The sequence below is a fragment of the Tauraco erythrolophus genome, chromosome 9 (assembly GCF_009769465.1).
Source record: "Tauraco erythrolophus isolate bTauEry1 chromosome 9, bTauEry1.pri, whole genome shotgun sequence".
NCBI lineage: Eukaryota > Metazoa > Chordata > Aves > Musophagiformes > Musophagidae > Tauraco > Tauraco erythrolophus.
The window spans coordinates 11,012,171-11,030,196 of record NC_141473.1 but is presented as its reverse complement, the minus strand read 5'-3'; positions in this window follow the sequence as shown (position 1 = coordinate 11,030,196).

Sequence of the window (18,026 nt, the reverse complement as noted above, 5' to 3'; positions counted from 1 at the left end):
TGGCAGTAGGTAATAATGCTGCTTTATGAAAGCAAAAGTATAACATCACCCAGATTTATGAGGTCACAGTATAGCCTGCCAAAGGGAGATTAGGAGGGACTGTTTGTTCTTGCACGCACAAAGCTATCACAGGCAGGGCACAGCCGCGCTGCCCAAATCTCATCATTGAGTGAGAGCTGGTTCCTATTATGTTTCCTTTGACTGACTGAGTCTCACTTCCTATCGTTACCTAAATCCTTCTCTATGGCAGAAGTAAAGGATAGTATTGGCATTTGCTTAAAAATATTCCTGCAGCAATCTGGGACAGTGTGTGATTCTATGCCCCTCCAAATCAGAGGCAGCCTGTGAGAAAATGTCACTCTCAGAAACAATAAACAATAAACTTCACACCTATATGGACCACCAAAAAGCCTATTCCACGCTAAATATCTCTTTTACATACACTGACGGGCACCCCAGCATCTAATCCAAAGGATCAGCTGCAGAGCAGGAATAGCAGTTAAAAGAGAAGAGGGGGATACAGTAGTGAAAGAGGTAAAACATGAAGCGGCACGTGGAAAGGGAAATAGAGCTTTCCTGCATATATCCTTATGGAAGGAAGGAGATAATGTAGTTAATGTGAATCGGGAACTCATTGCAAGCTGGTCAGAGGAAATGCCTGTCAGTTTGTCCAGGGTAGAAGGAATTCACGCAAATGTTAATGAGCCTTTGAAACTCATCGCATTGCTTGATGCCACAGTGCTGAGGGATACAGAAGTCACACAATAGGCTGTGTTTCAGCCTGTGTTCTCGGCCATGAACCCGGAGATCTGGGAATAAACTTCCCCTTTGGGCAAGTTATTTAACTGTGGGGTTTCTTGGACTTGTGTCTTAGCACATGCCCCTGGCGGCTGTCAGAGGCAGGATGACACAGACTAGATTTTTTTCCAGCAGGACAAATCCTGCATTTCTATACCTCACAGAAAGGTCATATAAAAAGTCATATTAAGAGTTGTGTTTATTAATTCTACAATAACACTGATAATTTGCTTTGTTTCAGCTCTTCTGAGCAAATTAATATCCTGGGTTCTTGCCCTTCTTCTGGAAACCTGATTCCCTCAACTGATTCACAGAGGTACTCCACAGAATTAAAATCCTTCCTAGGGAGATTTTGTAGGTACAGTAACACTTTGAAGATCCCTGCCAGCTAGGTCATGTCGTTCAAAATCCTTCCAGAAATATTGAAAACAAGCAGACTGGAGAGGTTGAAGTAAGGGATATGTGAGAGCTGTGCAAGTATACAAGTATGCAATAAGCTTTCTGAGAGTCCTAAGAGTGTTGGTTATCTGAGTCAAGAATCAATTTCTAAAGAAGCAGAAACAGCAAGCTTTCCTTTTAATTTCTGATAAACAGGAATAAAGCTTTAAAGAAACTCTGATAAGAAATTTCTAATATGTTCTGTAAGAAATTCACTAATAAAAGTGTATTAAAAACATATTTAGTGAAGTTTTGTGGTGGAGATTCAACAGACTGAATCCAAGAGTTGGAGCAGAGCCTAACATATTTTTATGAATTCATAAAATGTTTTACCAGGTCTCATGAGCAAGACCCTAGAAACTAAATCTGAAGCCTGAAGCAAATTTTTTTACAGTTCATACATAAAAACAGAACCAGAGGTTTTTAATGACAATGCTGACACATTGTTAACTATAAGGGGAACTGGTAATATTAAAAACAAAAAGGGGAAAAAAGTGAAGAGAAAGAATTTGCCAGGTACTGAGTACTTCCATGTTTTCTGTTATTTTACCCAGAAGCAAAACCATTAATTGAAACAAAGACAAATGGTGAAATCATTGCTGAAATCGTGCCACTGGAAACTAATGGTGCTCTTCAAAAACTCCTTTGGATAAGGACAAAGCTATAACCTAACAACTGAGCTGCTCCCAGCACTGTGTTTTACCTGAGTGCCATTTGTTTATTTGCAATGTACTGCTGTACCCCTTTTTTTCCTAGCTGGAAAAGTGAGAGATTGGGGTTTATTTGATGCTAATCATATAGTATTACTATACACACAAAAACAGCAACGAAAAAACCTTCCCAAGATATGCAGATCCTGCAGAGGATGAACACATATAGATCTACTTAATAATTAACTTCATTTTCACTTAGCAAGTTGTTGTTAGTTTTCCTGTACAAATATTGTGTGTAGGAAAACAACTGCTGTAAAATGAAATGCATTAAACCGGTGTCAATCCTCTTACTTCATGGAGCCAGTCATTGATTGGGTTATTGCGCCAAGAACACAGCTAATTCATTGAACTGGGACCATTTAAATAAAAATAATTACCCCCTTTCTCCTTCATCAATCTTCATGTAGTGCACCTTGCATGAGCTAATAACAGATTCATTGCAGCCATGCTATAAATGATTGCTATAACTTTGCATATTTTACCGATGTACACTAAGAGGTAGTACCGAGACCCTCAGGAATAACAGATCTACACTTTGAATTACCTTTCATTTCCATTCAAAGTCCATGCAGTTCTTTAACAGGGCTCTTCAAAAGAGGTCTGCAGAAAATAAAGCCATAAAATTCACACTAGATTAAAACTCAGCAGGGGTGAATTTATATGTGGTGAAGAAAAGAATTAAAATAAGAAAACCAGTTCCACTTCTGCATTTTCAAAAAGCAGAACAATCATGACTTTACAATGATCATAGTTCTTACAGCAACACAAACCTCAGCGTCTCAAGGAATGTTCATGTCTGTTAATTTGTCTAAGTAAGGCCTAGAGAACTAAAACATATAGATTCCACAGGTCTGCTCCCGTTCCCAACAGGAAACTGAGATGAAAAAATAACTGAATAATTTGAGTTGGGAGAGTCAACTGGAAGTTAGGTGGCCCAACACCACCCCACCCTGCCTCAAAGCAGGGCCAGCTTAGGACAGGTTGCTCAGCATCTTTTCCAATTTAGCATTTGATACCTCCAAGGATAGAGCTTCAAAAGACTCTCTAAGCCCTTGCTCCAAGGTTTCACTACCCTCACTGTGGATTTTTTTCCTGCTACCTAATAAGAATTGCCCTTGTTGCAGCTTGTGTCTGTTACCTCTTGAGAGCAGGATATAGCAAGCCTTTCTCTTGGGGTGGGTGGGGGTAAAATTTGGCACATTATTCCAGATGTGGCCTCTTAAGTGCTCTTTAGAGGGGAATAATCACCTATGCTATAGCTGATCCAGCTTACAATACAATTGGCCTTCATGACTTGGGCAAGCACTGTTAGTGCTTGATCAGCTTGATGCCCACGAGGCCGTGCAGGTCCTTTTTTGTAACTAATTTCTATATAAAAGGCCAGTTAGTGTCACTGATAAATCAATAACATCTCTAGCACATCTTCTGTGCTTGCTGAAATTTTAGAGCATTCCAAGACTGCCTTCGCATATCTGGTATATCACAAAAAATAATCCCTGAATTTTCCAAAACAAACAATTTTTTGCACTGTACTTTACTTTTCTTCCAGTTTGCAGTTATCTTATTAGAAACCATAGATCCACAGTGGCTTTAGAAGACAGCTATGGGGAAGTCCAGCTGGAAAAAAACAATTAATCCAGTGCCTTTCTCAGGCATTTGAAGAAAAAATGAGAATAATTTCAGTATGAGATGGGAAATTTGAGTAAATAACCTATGCCTCTCTGCATTTATTAAGTGCCAGTCTTCACTTTGATTTCAACTTTTTAATGAACTGGAGTCCAAACTAAATTCTTCAGCAGGGTGTGGTATGTAATTTATCTAGCACCTGGAATGTAATTGGCAAGCAGCTGGCTCTTAGCTCATCTCTTTGGGTGAACCTCTGTGATCTTAATGCCTGGGAATAATCTTGAGAATCCTTCCCAAACAAGCAGTATTCCCTGTGCACCGATACTACACGGACAGCCCTTTAAATCACTCTGTTCTGCTGTCTAATGAGGTTTCCACATCGTGCCTGGCTTCACTGTCCTGCTCTCAGCTCCATGCTGCTCCACGAAGCTCTCTTAACCGCTGTGCTCCCTCAGCACCTCCATTCTTCTGGTCCAGCCTCTTTCAGTAGTTCCCAGTGTCAGCACCTGTCAGCCTTCAATAATGTCTTAGGACTGGGAGAGAGGGTGAGGATTTTATCAGCATTTTCCCTTCAGGTTGCTTCCTTTCCAAAACTCTAACCTTAGATAATGTTTATCCAAAGAGACAAGATTTTCCCACAAATCAAAAGGAGAGACAGAAGAGGAGTATGGGAAGAGAGGTCCTCATGTAGCCCTTCATGATCCAATGCAACTTTTTTTCAAGGGTAGAAAGTTACTGTTCGGTTGTTCAAATTTTTCTCCTTCCCAGAAGTTTCAAGTGGGTGTTATGTTCTTATTCACTGAGCTGGTGTCATTTAATGCTGTCTCAAATTGTTAAGCAGCTTCTGGATCCTCTCTTCTGATGGATGAGGCAATTCTGCCTTTACGTAATTCAGAGGAGCCACATGAGACAATTAATATTTATAAAGCATTCGGGATGCTCAGTTGAAAAGGGTGATGATATAAAAGCTCTACAGAAACACTCACAATTTTTCAAATTCTCTGATGTTGCAGGTCAAGTTAAAGACTCATTTTTCCCCTTCATTTTCCTACAGCAATTCTGTCCCCTACGGGTTGTGTGGAAACAGTCAATGCCCAGAAGCTGGTAACACAGGGAATTTAAAAAGAGAGGATAACAGCCTTATACTTGTAAAAGATGGCACCCATGAACAGCGAAACCCATGAAACGTTATTTCATGTCAATTTACAACTTGTTCCCTCTAACTACCACCTTGTTGCACATCTTCCCGCAGCCCTTACATCTCCCATGGGGCACAGGACGGTACAAGCAGTAGCTGCTCTGGGACAGCGCAGGGGCCAGTGAGCTGGTGCTCAGCCACGCAACTGCTGCGTCTTGAACAGCAAACGAGTTGAACTGCGTGGTGATGGTGTTATAGCTCATTATTACAGCTGCAATTACTCTGACTTGTGCAAGTTGGTTGAAATCATTCGGAAAAGATGGTAGACATGCCAGCTGTCTGAAGAACCTCATTTCCTACAATTACCAAGCAGAGCAGACCCGACTGAGGCTCTCAAGGCCTCTGGAAGACATCTAGTTTCTACCTATGTGTCGTTCTTGAGAACAGCTATTGGTGCCAGCAAAGAAATAAAAAACTGCTTATCTGAGGCTGGAACAGAGTGGCAACTGTGCCACCCTGCTGCAGGGCAGTACCAAAGAGACACAATAGGGATCACAGTGACAACAGCAAAGGCACCGGACTGGAAGGGATGTGTTACAGCTGGCAAACAAAAGCACCAGTTAGAGGAACATCATAGCCCATAGGGAAACATGCGTGTTTATTTTTTCAGGTCTCATCTACCACGCAGAGGGAAATTATAGAGAGAGTGTTTGTGCGTGTTTGCATCTCCACTCAACTGTGCTGGAAATGGGAAATCATCCAGAGCACAGATTTATCTAATGTGGAATGATTTAATGGCACATGGTGTAATTCAGCGAGTAACCTGAGGCAACGTCCTCCCACCGCAGCCCAGTGGCGCGGTGCTGCCGCCCTGCCTGGCCCTGCTGGCTGTGCTCCTCAGGAACATGGCCGCCTCTCCCCAGCAGCCACCCCCTGTGCTTGATCCAAATGTGGCTCCCACCCCTCACGGGGAGCCGAGGGGTGGCCAAGCAGCTGCTCCTAAAACAGAAAGTTAGAAGTTGCTTCGTTTCTTAACATGCAACACAACTGCTTCCCAGAGACATCCAAACAATCGCATCCTTGCCCTGCATCAAGTCAAGGGATCACCGGGACTGAGCTCCTGAGCCATGGTGCCTCAGCACCATGCTCCGGTCGAAGCGCTGGCACTCGTGGGCCCATCTTGCCTTCCCTTTCCTGCCCTGGTGTCAGCTCCAGTGTGTTTCTGGTTCAGTGCTGGGTGACTTCAGCACTGGGAGCTGGCAGAGAAGTCTCCGCTGTTCCGTTTTGCTGGGTTTGTTTTCACACATCCATCAAGTCCATTCTCTTGCCCTCTTTGTGCCTCCCCAGAACACTCCTTTCCTGCTCTGCCTGCAGAAGCAGGCTGTCTGGCAGCTGAGAGCCCCACCACCAGTACCTCCTTGCTGCTGGTAACCACTCTCATCAGCCAGCCCTCTCTGCTGCTGGAGGCTCTGCCACTGTTCGGCATCTCCTGCCAGGCTGCAAGGTGCTGCAGCTGGCCTTCACCATGATACATGATATCTGTGTCCTTTTCACTGCTGGTTCATGTTCAGCCCCCTGAGAAGAAGCTTCAGAGCTGCGGAAAGCTGAACACCCAAATAGCCTGTCGTGCTCAGTGCCCGGTTGGGTTGCAGAGCAAGCACCTCTAGCAGGAGCGGCAGGGAGTCTTGGTGCACAGACAGGGTGGCAGATACGTGGAGATGGGGGAAGGACACTCGTTTGCCCAGGCTGGTGTTAGCAGTAGCATGGGCTGCACCGCTGGCACGTGAGCAGAGGGTGCTGAAGTCCTGGGTGCTCCAAGAGCTACTGGATCCAAGAATAATGGAGTGAGAGGTAAAAGGAAAGTAGGAAAGCAAAAGGGAAATGTTTGCTGCAACAAGATAAACCCGAAGTGAATAATTTGGAGACAGATTAGCTGATACAAGGGCAGTTGTGAGTTTTACAGCTGCCCTCCAGTGGCTGCCTCACTATCCATAAATCTCCCCCAGGCTGGATTAGCTGATATTGCAGAAGTAGAAGAAATCCTTTTAGAGTTTTACTCATGCCAGAGTGACCACTCCTCTCACGAAGAATTGATTCATTGTCATTTTGACTCAAGGAACCAGATTCCGATCTCAAAGAGGTTAATGGCAGAAACACAAAAATAGTATTATTACTAAGACCATCAGCAGGCCAGGCTGCAGAAGGCAGGCACAGGGAGTTAATGCAGCCTCTTCCAGCCCAGAGCACACCTTTGGATTTAGGATTTCTGGGTTAGCAGCCACAACCATGCTTCTTCTCACTTTTAAACTGTCTCTAAGGCAATTGTTCTTTCCTCAGATGCAGGCCTCGGTGTGAGCTCTGCCCTGCGCATCATCTGGGAGGGTCCTGTCCTTGTTGCTTCATTCCCCATACCTCGCTTTTTGGGTTAGCTGGAAATTGCTTGAATTGCCACGGAAACTTAAAGCCTTAAGGGTAAGAGGCCCTTAAAAATACTGTTGTAAGATATTCCTGGCCTCCCTTCAACCGTTGTCCATCGTTTGTTCCTGTCACCAGCTTGGCTCCCTCCACTGTGCTGATGGTGGCCAGCGGTGCTTCGCAAGGGGCTGGACCGGGACTTCAATCTGCCTGAAAAATAATTCAGAAGAAAAGGGGCTGGAGGGGAAGGAAGCTGCAGAGTTCCATTCAGCTATGCTCCCAGCAAAGCCTCAAACCAGCTGCCTGGGAACAGGGGACACAGGCATTGGGGAGGAACTGAGCAGGGACAGGGTAGGGGAGAGGGCAGGATTTGTCCACATTCATGCTATTGTCAAGAAATGCACATGAACCACATCTCCTGGGCTGCACAAAGCCACCCAGACATCGGGCCAGAGGTGCTCAGCAGGGCACTGGCCATCTCCTTGCCCAGACCCCACATCTATGCTCATACAGTAGTCAGCTGCGCTGACTTCTCAGACCCTCAAGGTTTTCTTAAATTCAGGGCACTCCTGAGTTGTTTATTTAGAGCGGGTTCAAATTTGCTTTGCACTGGTGCATTGGGAGGTTTTTGAGGAAGAACAACTATGGGCTGATGAATTAGGCTGTTCACTGGTGGTTTAGTGACTTTTCTTCTTGGGACACTTATTTTCAGAAGGTTATCTTCACAAGGAAAGGCCTGCAGAATATTTCAAAATTAAATTAATGCTCGTAATGCTTTGCAGAATATTTAGCAGATGTAGCAATGCTGTGAGGACACCTTGTACCCACACTCAGCCAAGGTCTTGGAGTTGCCCTCCAGCATTAGAGGAAGATTTTAATCTAAAGGTGGATAAACTGAGCTGGCATCCCTTCCAGGCTCTCTGAAACGCCCCAAGGACACAGCCTCTGCTTTCCACCTACCTGGCAGAAGATCCAGTTCTCTACCTTCCGCAGCTGCAGAGGGGCATGGTTGGCGTGGGCTGGGAGGGTGGGGGGAGCTGATATGGGTCTGCAACCCAGAAGTCTGGTCTTGCATCTGGGACACTTCCAAACTTGAGGCATACTCAGGTCCAGACTCAGAGTCATGGCTTCATGTCTTTAAAATGCCTGTCTGGACCAGAGGTTGCAGGAGGAAGAGGAGGTGATGAGCTACTCTCTTAATGCACATTTTCTCTTAAAGCAGAATAAACACCACCCCATGCCCATAGGCATTAAAGATGGTCTTTCAAAGTGATGGTGTTTGTGTCAGCTGCCAAACACAGCCCGACTGGTGCAACTATGAAAATCAATCACAAACAACAGATAAAATCAGCTCCAAACGAAATGCTTTCCACGTGAAGCAAATATTGGATCTGGCTGCCAAGGAAATGATGTTTTGTTTCTAATAGACAGGCTGAGGTGTGTGAATGGTGGTGTCCAGACCATCGTCGGGAAGCGCAGCTGTAGCTGAAGCTCCACCACCATCTGCTGGACACACTGAAGATGGAGCTGGGCTCATCCGTGTTTATCTATTAGGGAAATGACAAAATCCCTCTAAAGAAAAAGGTTAAAAATGCCGGGATCAAAGTCCTTAACCCTCTGTTTATCAGCCATCGGGATTTTTTCTACCCATGGACATAAGCAGCAACTACACCTTTCCGCTGGAAAATCTGGTTTTATCTCATTTTATTGTAGCCCTGATAGATCTGAGAGGCAATTCTTATATCTCAAAGTACAGTCTGAATGCAAAAGCAGGTAAACAGTGGGGAAAGAGTGTTTTCTTGGGCAATTTAAACAGAAAAAAACCCACCTTATGTGGTTCTACACAGTAGGGAGCAGTCAGGCTCAAGGTTAACCCCCTGTATGAGAATGACTTGGGAGAAAGAAATCACTGTACCAGAGCCCGTGTGGACAGTGGAAATTGCTGCAGTCACATAGCAATAACAGGGAGAACAGATTTTTTTTTGTATTAAAGAAGAAAATCACCCTGAGCTAGTTGGATGGGAGTCTCACTGTGCCTTACCTCCTCTCATCTATCCCTATCTGCTGTGATGCTGCTGGGTGGCCGGAATCTGCCCAGGTCCACAGTCCCCTGCGCTCACCACATGCTCCATCCCTGCCGTGGAGCAGTTTGGCAGGTGCTGCTTGTCCCGCTCGGGGCAGGGACGGGGCAGAGCCCTCGCAGCTCTCCCCACCCTTGCAGCTCCTCACCTCTTCACATGACCTACAATCACAATCTCCAAGGAGGTGACCAGGCTATCTCCAGGTCACACATACCCAAAATTTCCTGCACCAAACCCACTTTTCAGCTTATCCCGAGTCTGCAACAGGGCACGGCACGCCAGGCTATTGCAACAGCAAGGTCTCAAGCCTGCTGCATCATTTAGATCTGATTCTTTAATAAATGAAGAAGTGAGGCTTTAATAAGAGATAAGGGAGCCTCGGACTGCCTTGCTCAATCTGATCTTTTAATGGTTGAAAATGATAGACAAGCTGCTCCAATTTCATATCTAGCATTTTACTTTGAATTATTAATAACTAATTTGTACTTAATTTACTTAGTTCAGAAAATTAACTACATGTGTCACCGGTTTCAACATTTTTCATTTGTACTGCCTTCTGCATCAGCAAAGGAATAACTTCATGCAAACCAACTAAAAGACAAAAACACACACAACCTCTTGCCCTGCTTTGCTCTCCTAACTCTCTGGAGTATATCCAGAAATGTCGTCTTCTAATATTTCTATGCTTCTTTGCTTCAGACTTCCTTAAACTACAACTTGGGTTAATGATTACGGCTCGTAAAGAGAGAGAATTCTCCTAATATCTAAAACAGTTTTCCCAAACTCTTGGATAAAGAGAAACAATCTGGGGTAAAAGGAACAGAAGCCACAGTGTTGAGGGAAGAATGGAGGAGTTCTAAAACTTAGAACTAGAATTAATTCACATTAAGTATTACTTGAATGTTCACAAAGACGTCTAAACTTCCCATTTCCTAGAGACAGGGAACATTCACTTTATTTCATGTAATGATTTCTTTTGGGGATTTAAAAAATACTTTTCAAGGAATGTGCCCTGTAGTATGGCTTCCTCAAAACATAATTTCTTTGCACAGAACATACTAGTCTGCAGCATAGTGTTTAAGTTCATCTCATTGAGTCAGGCTGCTAATTTTCAAAAATAACAAATAACATTTATTCAGGAAAATAAATATTACTGGATTAATCAAGCTAATCTCCAAAAAGCAGAGGAGTTGAATGACACTTTAGTGACAACTGAATGAAACATCACAAACACTTAAAATCCAACTGTTTTGTGTTTTTGTGAAAAACTTTTTTGAGAAAAAGCTTGTTCTACCTTCGCTTTCAAAACCCCAAACTGAACAAAGCCACTACATCAATGCAAAGTCTTTCTTCAAATTTTATTCTTTCACAAATGCTTTGCCAAAATAAGGAAGCACAGACAGAAATATGCCTGATTTTTAGCACACTGGTTTTTAAGGAAACAAGATTTTCTGGTAGGGAAAAAAAAAGATATTAAAAAAAATTAATTAACTTTCATTACCATATCTGGATTTTAAAAGAGTTCATTTTTATATTTATGTTTGAATGAGAAAGCTGAGCCAATCAACCAAAGAGTTGCTATTAAGAAGGACGATGAGAAGCACTGGGGAACAGGAATGGTTGCGAGGATGAGGAGTGTAGCACACAGGAAGAAGAAAGTGGGGAAACTGGCTAGCTAGCCAGAGAGACAAAGGGAGAGATTTGCAGGCAAAAGTGTTGAATTATGATAATTAAGTATAATGAAGAGGAAATATCAACACTGCAAAAGGGGTTTCACAGCTTTCTGACAGGTAGCAGTTTAATTGGCCTTCTCCATCCTGCAGAAACAAGAGGAAGGCTGATTCAGAAAGATGCCTAGCACCACTGCTAAAATTAGGCTTCAGCTAAATTTAGAGAACACATACATTAATGTGGCCATAAGCTGAGCCTGTAAAACATTTCACAGATATGCAAAATGCTTAACTGGGGAATAAAACCAATCCATCATCCCTTCCTTAGCCTCATCAGAAGGAGGACAATAAATCAAAGGTGAGACATTTGTTTTACAGACACACTCCAACTGGCTGTTAACAAGCCATCTTGGGTACCAGTTACGTGGCAGCCATCACGCAGTATGGAGTTCAATTAAAGAGGTTGCTTAAGTATGTTTTGGGGATCCTGGAAAGTCTTCCAAAGAAAGCATATGATGCTAAAACAGTGCTACTGTCAATTCTGTGGCATTTATAAATGTTGTTGTTTTCTCTGGGTAGATACAAGCACTGGAGTCTGAACTGCTAAGATAACACAACAGTCAAGGCAGTCGTAAACCGCCGAACTCAGGACGTATCACTTGGCTTTCAGCATTTCCAAAGCAGGGTCAGAGTTAAACTGTAATCTGTTAACAGATTACAGGGTTAATTAGTAATTTGCTGTTGTAATCTGCCAAGAACAGTCTGGAAGGTGAAAATACCAGGGGTAGAATTCCTCGCTCATTTTCCAGTCACTGGCAGAGGCAGGAGGCTGCTGCACGTCTCTCCTTCAAAAGGCTCACACAACGCTCCAGATGCAGCGCAGAGGCACAGTGATGTTATACGGTTTCTCCTCTGTTCCTTCCCTGATCCCAGCTGGCACTCCACATGCCTTTTGACACTAAACAAACATTTTTACAGAACCATCTTAATAAAGCCCTCATGTATTTTATTCCTGAACGATTGTAGGAACAAGAAGCATAATTTATATTAGAGCTGCTCCTGATCTCAAGACTCAGGGACTGAGAACCAGCCAGACCACCAGCAAAGTGGCCTGGCCAACCTACTTCTGCACAAACCCATTGCTGTTTCACCTAGGAAAGGTGCCCAGACCTGGAAGGCACTTCCCCTCCCGTCCGTTCCGCTCACCACCACGCAGCACGGCACAACCGCAGCGACAGGGACGCAATGCCCAGAACAAGGGAAACTTCAGCCCACTAAGGCCATCTATTTCATTGCCTGCAGTAAAGAGATTGTGCAGTATCTAACCTGATTCTTTTCACTGCAACTGAAGACTAAATTCACTACTTTTATCCAACCTGGGTACTCCCATATCCAGGGAATAATCCAGATTCTTCTCTTCTTTTCCACAAGGGGGAAAATAAAAGCCATTTTTTCCCCTTCCATCTTGCTGATATCATCCTTCAAATAGAGCTCCCCAAACAGAACATGGTATCCCAGCTGAGACCTTATCAATCTGAATGGACTGGGAAGTTTTGCCCTGTTTGCCATTCATGTGCAGGCGTAAGGTATCTGTGCATGACGTCTGCCCGTTTTGTAACAGCGCACCGCTTTTGACTCATGTTCTGCTTGTGATCCGCCAGTAAATCGGAGTTTTCTCCAAAGAACTGCCACACAGCCAGTTTCTTTTCTCTCCTGTGCCTGCACATTTAGTTTTTCTCATCTCAGTTGTAATACTTTGCACTTCCCTGGTTCAACTGCATTCTCCTTTTTGCCTTCAGATCTTCCAAAAAATGTATCATTACCATTGGGACCATGACAATCTCCAATGTACCACCTGGCTCTCCCAGATCTCGCTATCTACAGATGTAAAGAGTAAACTCTCTCTTCCATTCCCCAGGTCACTGATGAAGATGCTGAATAGATAAGACTCAGAACACATGCTACTAGAATCATGTCCACTAGTAACAGTAATTCTTCCACTCCATAATTCTTCCATTCTGACTGTGAATTGTACTTTAAGGAGAAAAAAATTCTACTTAGTACCTGTCATGCAGCCTTCCTCAAACTACCATCACTTGCTAATGAAAAGACATCACAGCATCAGAAGTGCCATGTAAATCAGGAACAAAAGAATACGTTCATAGGTATCACTGAACCCATGGGTGGCCTGAGACGGATTATCTGATCTCCATGTTGAGGTTTCCTCATCTGTCAGAGATTGGTGCTCTGTAAAACACTTGAGAGTGCAAATACTATCAGTTTAAGAACCAATATTATGACTATGCTGGAGAACATAATTTTTATGCAAATTACTCACAGCAATTACTCCATGCATATTTTATTGAAATTTTGCATGGTATAATTACATACACATTAATTTGCATAATTAATAGTTCTATAATAATTAAATAAATAGCTTTTGTTTCTGTAACTGTCAATGCTTTATGACAGATGAAATCTGAGAGTGTCTATTGCTTTGAGCAATCTGATCTAGTTGAAGGTGTCCCTGCCCATGGCAGGGGGAATGGAACTAGATGATCTTTAAGGTCCCTTTCAACTCAAACCATTCTATGATTCTTTGAGGTTTATTGTCTCTCAGGTCTGAACTCTGGCATAAGACGCAGCAATGAACATTTCATATACGTTTCTTCCCAAAAGACAGAAAGTTCCCTATTTTAATGACAGCATCAACTATGATACTTTTTGGACAATTATCTTAACAGGTGGGCCAACTCAAAGAAAAATTAATTAGGACAATACCTCTCACCCAGCAAATGCAAAGTGCAATGAACATCTGTAAAAGACTGAAAACGTTTCAAGCGGCAATTCAGATCAATGTGGATCTTAACTTGAAAATACAGGGCTGCTGAAAACTTTGTGTACCATAAGAGAGAACAAAGCAAAGTTCAAATCAAGTGATCCTTCTAAATAATCCTGGCAGCTTTTATTACAAAAAAACTGAATTAAGCAAAAACCGGAGATAAGTGCTCTATCTGACATTTGGGATTTTAAAAGACTGAGAAATAGGAAGACATTTACAGAAAGAATAACATGTAAGGTCATCACCAATAAGAATTGGGTTTTATTCAAGCTACTGACAATAATTGAATTTTAGTTTCCTGCCTCAGCCTACAGTTGTCAATTAATCGAGCCTTGCTTGCATGTGAACATTGCTAGAGGCCTCTTAAAGAATCGGTTGATTACAACTTTTTTTTTTTTTCTGAAGAGTGAAACAGCATCGCTCCTTCTCAATTTAAGTAATGATCATCTATGCAGGTTTTATTCTATTAAAACCTCACTCCAATTGATTCGCATTTGCCAGATGCTGTCAGAATTGCTGACAGGTGCTTATGGCTCTCCAGGTCAGCTTGAAATTGCCACAAGAAGGAACAGTCTGCAGCACCAGAGATGTCCCAGACTCCTGAATGGCCCACCCCTCCCAGTAAGGTGAAAGGAACTTTTAGCGCCTTTAAAAGAGAAATGGACGTATGTACAAGAGCCTTGTGGGGCTGGCGAAAAAGAGAAGCTAAATGGCACCTCCACTTCATGACAAAACAGTGACTCGAGTCAGGATGTCACCTCCATCCACTTTTAAATATTTCTGCTCCAGTACACACACTGGTAGAGGCACATCTACAACAAAAGCTTTTCATGGTTTAATTTCAGAAACTACCTTAAATGGGACAAAGTAATCAAATGTATTATCTTAGCAGGTTATTATTAAAAAAAAAAAAAGAACCACCACAAACAAAAGACACTAGAAGAGTTTGTTAAATGTCATATTAGCAAACAGTTTAATTTATTAAAATGACTCCAGTACACCTCTGTGCTTCTACAACAGACACAGCATTACATGTAACAGGTAAAACGTGGTAACATTCTCAAGGAAGCAGTATCAGGCTCATCAGCACAGAAACACAAGAGCAACAGTATCTTACATCACCTCCCAGCTCGACCTTCTTCTACATGGTGATTCTGGTATTTCTCTGTAGAGCAGGCAGGCAGCTGGACGCAAGTGCGTGTATATGCTTCCTAATCAAAGACAGGTGAATTAAAGCCCCGTACTGCCACAGCGAAGGCAGGGATGCTTCCCATCTCATTGTGAGTAGGAAGTAAACGTATTAACAAGTTTATGATCCCTGGGGACCTGCGTAGCTGTGGCAGCACAAGAAGTGGAATTCTACATTTCCATCATTCTCAAAATGGGAGAGCTATAGGATGTAGATGGAAAGATTAAGTTTCTCATATCATGAAAGACCCTGGGCCAAAACGACTCGCACACCTGAGTAATATGCTCATAAGAATGACGAGACTCATGTAAGTCTTTATAAGAGGAGAGTCTTAAAATATACTTATGATAATTCAGGGCCAGTCCTTTCTTCTTTACTGGCTAACTTGACTGAAACTAACTCAATCTGGCATTCTATCAGCAAAGGAAACATGAGTGGTTAATAAAATCAGAAGACACTGAAGGTGTAAATACAGTGCAAAAGTGTTGGTTTTAGTTTTTGACTGTTACAGCCTGATAATTATATATTCTGTGCTTTATTTTCAGGGAAAAGCATAGTTGTGTTGTGTCATAATATACACGCTTGCATATATATGTATACATAGACATTTGCTGCAGAATGCAAAGGCTTCCAGTGGCATATGATTCATAGTACTGACTTCTCACATGCGGGTTTTTTTCATACAAAACCAAACCAGTTTTAGAGGTTCCCCTTCCCTCTGCATACTAAATGTATTCATTAATGTGTATTCACATGCATTATTATTCTACCCACTCACTGATTTATATTAACCAGATTTATTTTTTTTTTTTAATTTTTATGTGAGCCGTAAGTTATCTTAGTTGCAACACCTAGCCAGAACACTCCAATGACCACAGTACTGCTGGGTTTTACGGAAACTAATACATTGATTGGCAGCAAATTCTTAATAAAATGACTTAAGTTTTGGGTTTTTTCGTATTGCTTCATTTTTTAAATTCTTTTGTTATGTAAAATTTTCACTGTTAGTACACTTCAGATTTACTGAAATGCAGTAAACTATGAGAGCTTGTTATTCAGAAGCACCTAGTCTTTTTTTGACACTAAATGAAAGCCATCAGCAACAACCGTTGTATGGACCATTCACTGGGTTAACGAACAGTGCACATTAGCTAGAATGAGATGAAAATGTTTTATAAAAAGCTAGTAGACTTCACAAAACAAATTATGTGTGATGTAGTCACTATCCTGCTGAGACAACAGAAGGATGTAAGAAAAAAAAAAAGCAACTTTAGGGTCAGCTGCTATCTGTATTAATGTAGCTTTGGTTCAGAAATTCTTTAAGTGTTGTAGAGCACCTGGTTTAGTGACAAAACGAGTCTCACAGTGCTGACAGTATAATGCTAATAAACTATACACTGCAGGTTTCAAATATTAATAGAATCATAAAAAAATTTACAGAAATATTTTTGTTGACAAATGTGCAGTACAAATGCAAGCTCCTTGGCCACGAACTCAAATTGTGTGCATCAGTTTTGTGCCGGCGTAACAGTGCAAATGCTGGGATTCAAGTATGCTTTTCCATACTTAATGTTAAGCAACAGAGACTACATGATGAGGCTTTGAGCAACCTGGTGTAGTGGATGGTGTCCCTGCCCATGGCAGGGGGGTTGGAACTAGATGATGTCTGAGGTTCCTTCCAACCCTAACCATTCTATGATTCTATGAGGTTTGTGGAATTTTTTGCTCACAAGGCCAGGATGTGAGAATCAAGCGAAACATTGCAGTAATTGAAATGCTTGATCTCCCTCATACAGAAGGCCATCTAAATGAGGAAAACCACATTTCACAAGCAAACCAGCTTCACATACCACCGAGTTATTGCTTCAGCTAGATCAGCTGTACTAAAATACAGGACTACAGGTTGCAATCTAATCTCCACTCACATGAAGGGAAGATGAAATCTACAGTGCAAGTCCTCCATGCAAAAGGATCAAATTGCAAGACCAGAGTCCTGTTTCATAGGACAGAATTTATTCATCATTCAGTTTTGTCTGTGAATTATTTTTTTTTTTTTGTAAATCAGTTAGATCAGAGTCAAAAGTACATTGTTTATGATATTTCGGTGTTTCTAGAGGTTACTATTTCACGCCAATTTAGATTTGGTCAACAACAGAATACAATACGAACACTTGTTTCCAAAGAATTGCAAAAGTTATTGCTGAAATTTTTAGGGCCAAAATTAAAAATTATTTCACCAAATCAAGTGTTTACTTCACTTTAAAAAAAAAAATGAATCTGACATCCTATGAATTAAAAAAACAAAACCAAACAAACTTAATAGCTTTTTTCAATTAAATAATAATCTAAGATTTTACAAGATATTCACATTCAAGCAACTGTCTCCTGACTTTCATCTGGCTGAATGACAGATGCCATAATAAGAACAAGAACGCTACTCTCACATTCTTCATGACAGCAGTGATTAGTGCAATTTACCACTGCACTACACAGCTCTAATAGTGCAAGGTGTGCCTGCTAACAGTGTTTCTCACAATCATCTGCTACACGATCATTATTCTCAGATGTCTGTAACTGTTATTCTCATTACAATTCTGGCATTTATGTTAACATTTATTAAAAACTATGGCTTTATCCATGAAATATATATGCTGTCTAAGTAAAATTTTTAAACCATTTATTTAAAACAATAAAACTGAATTGGAATGAAAGTTACTTGTTTATGTCATAAGCTGTGTTGCCATAGAACGCAAGATCTCAGGGTTAGCTACAGATCACAAATAGGTGTATTTGTGTATCTGTTACAGTCTTTAAAAGTATATTTAAAACATAACACTGATAAAACTTCATTCTTCATTTTAAATCTAATTCTAATAATTCCTCTTATTTTTTGCAACATGTTTAATTATTTGTATCCAAAGTGTCATCTGAGTATCACTGTATTACAACAGGATTGGGACTGTAAGAAACCCATAAATGCATACATAAGAAGGCACTTGTCTTCCAGTAGTTCAAGTCAGAGAAGGCCTTACCCAGACAGTGGCACCTTACACTTTGAAGGATTAGCAAATGTCCCCAGGCCTTGACACAGTCTCAAAATCTGTCTTCATGTCCCT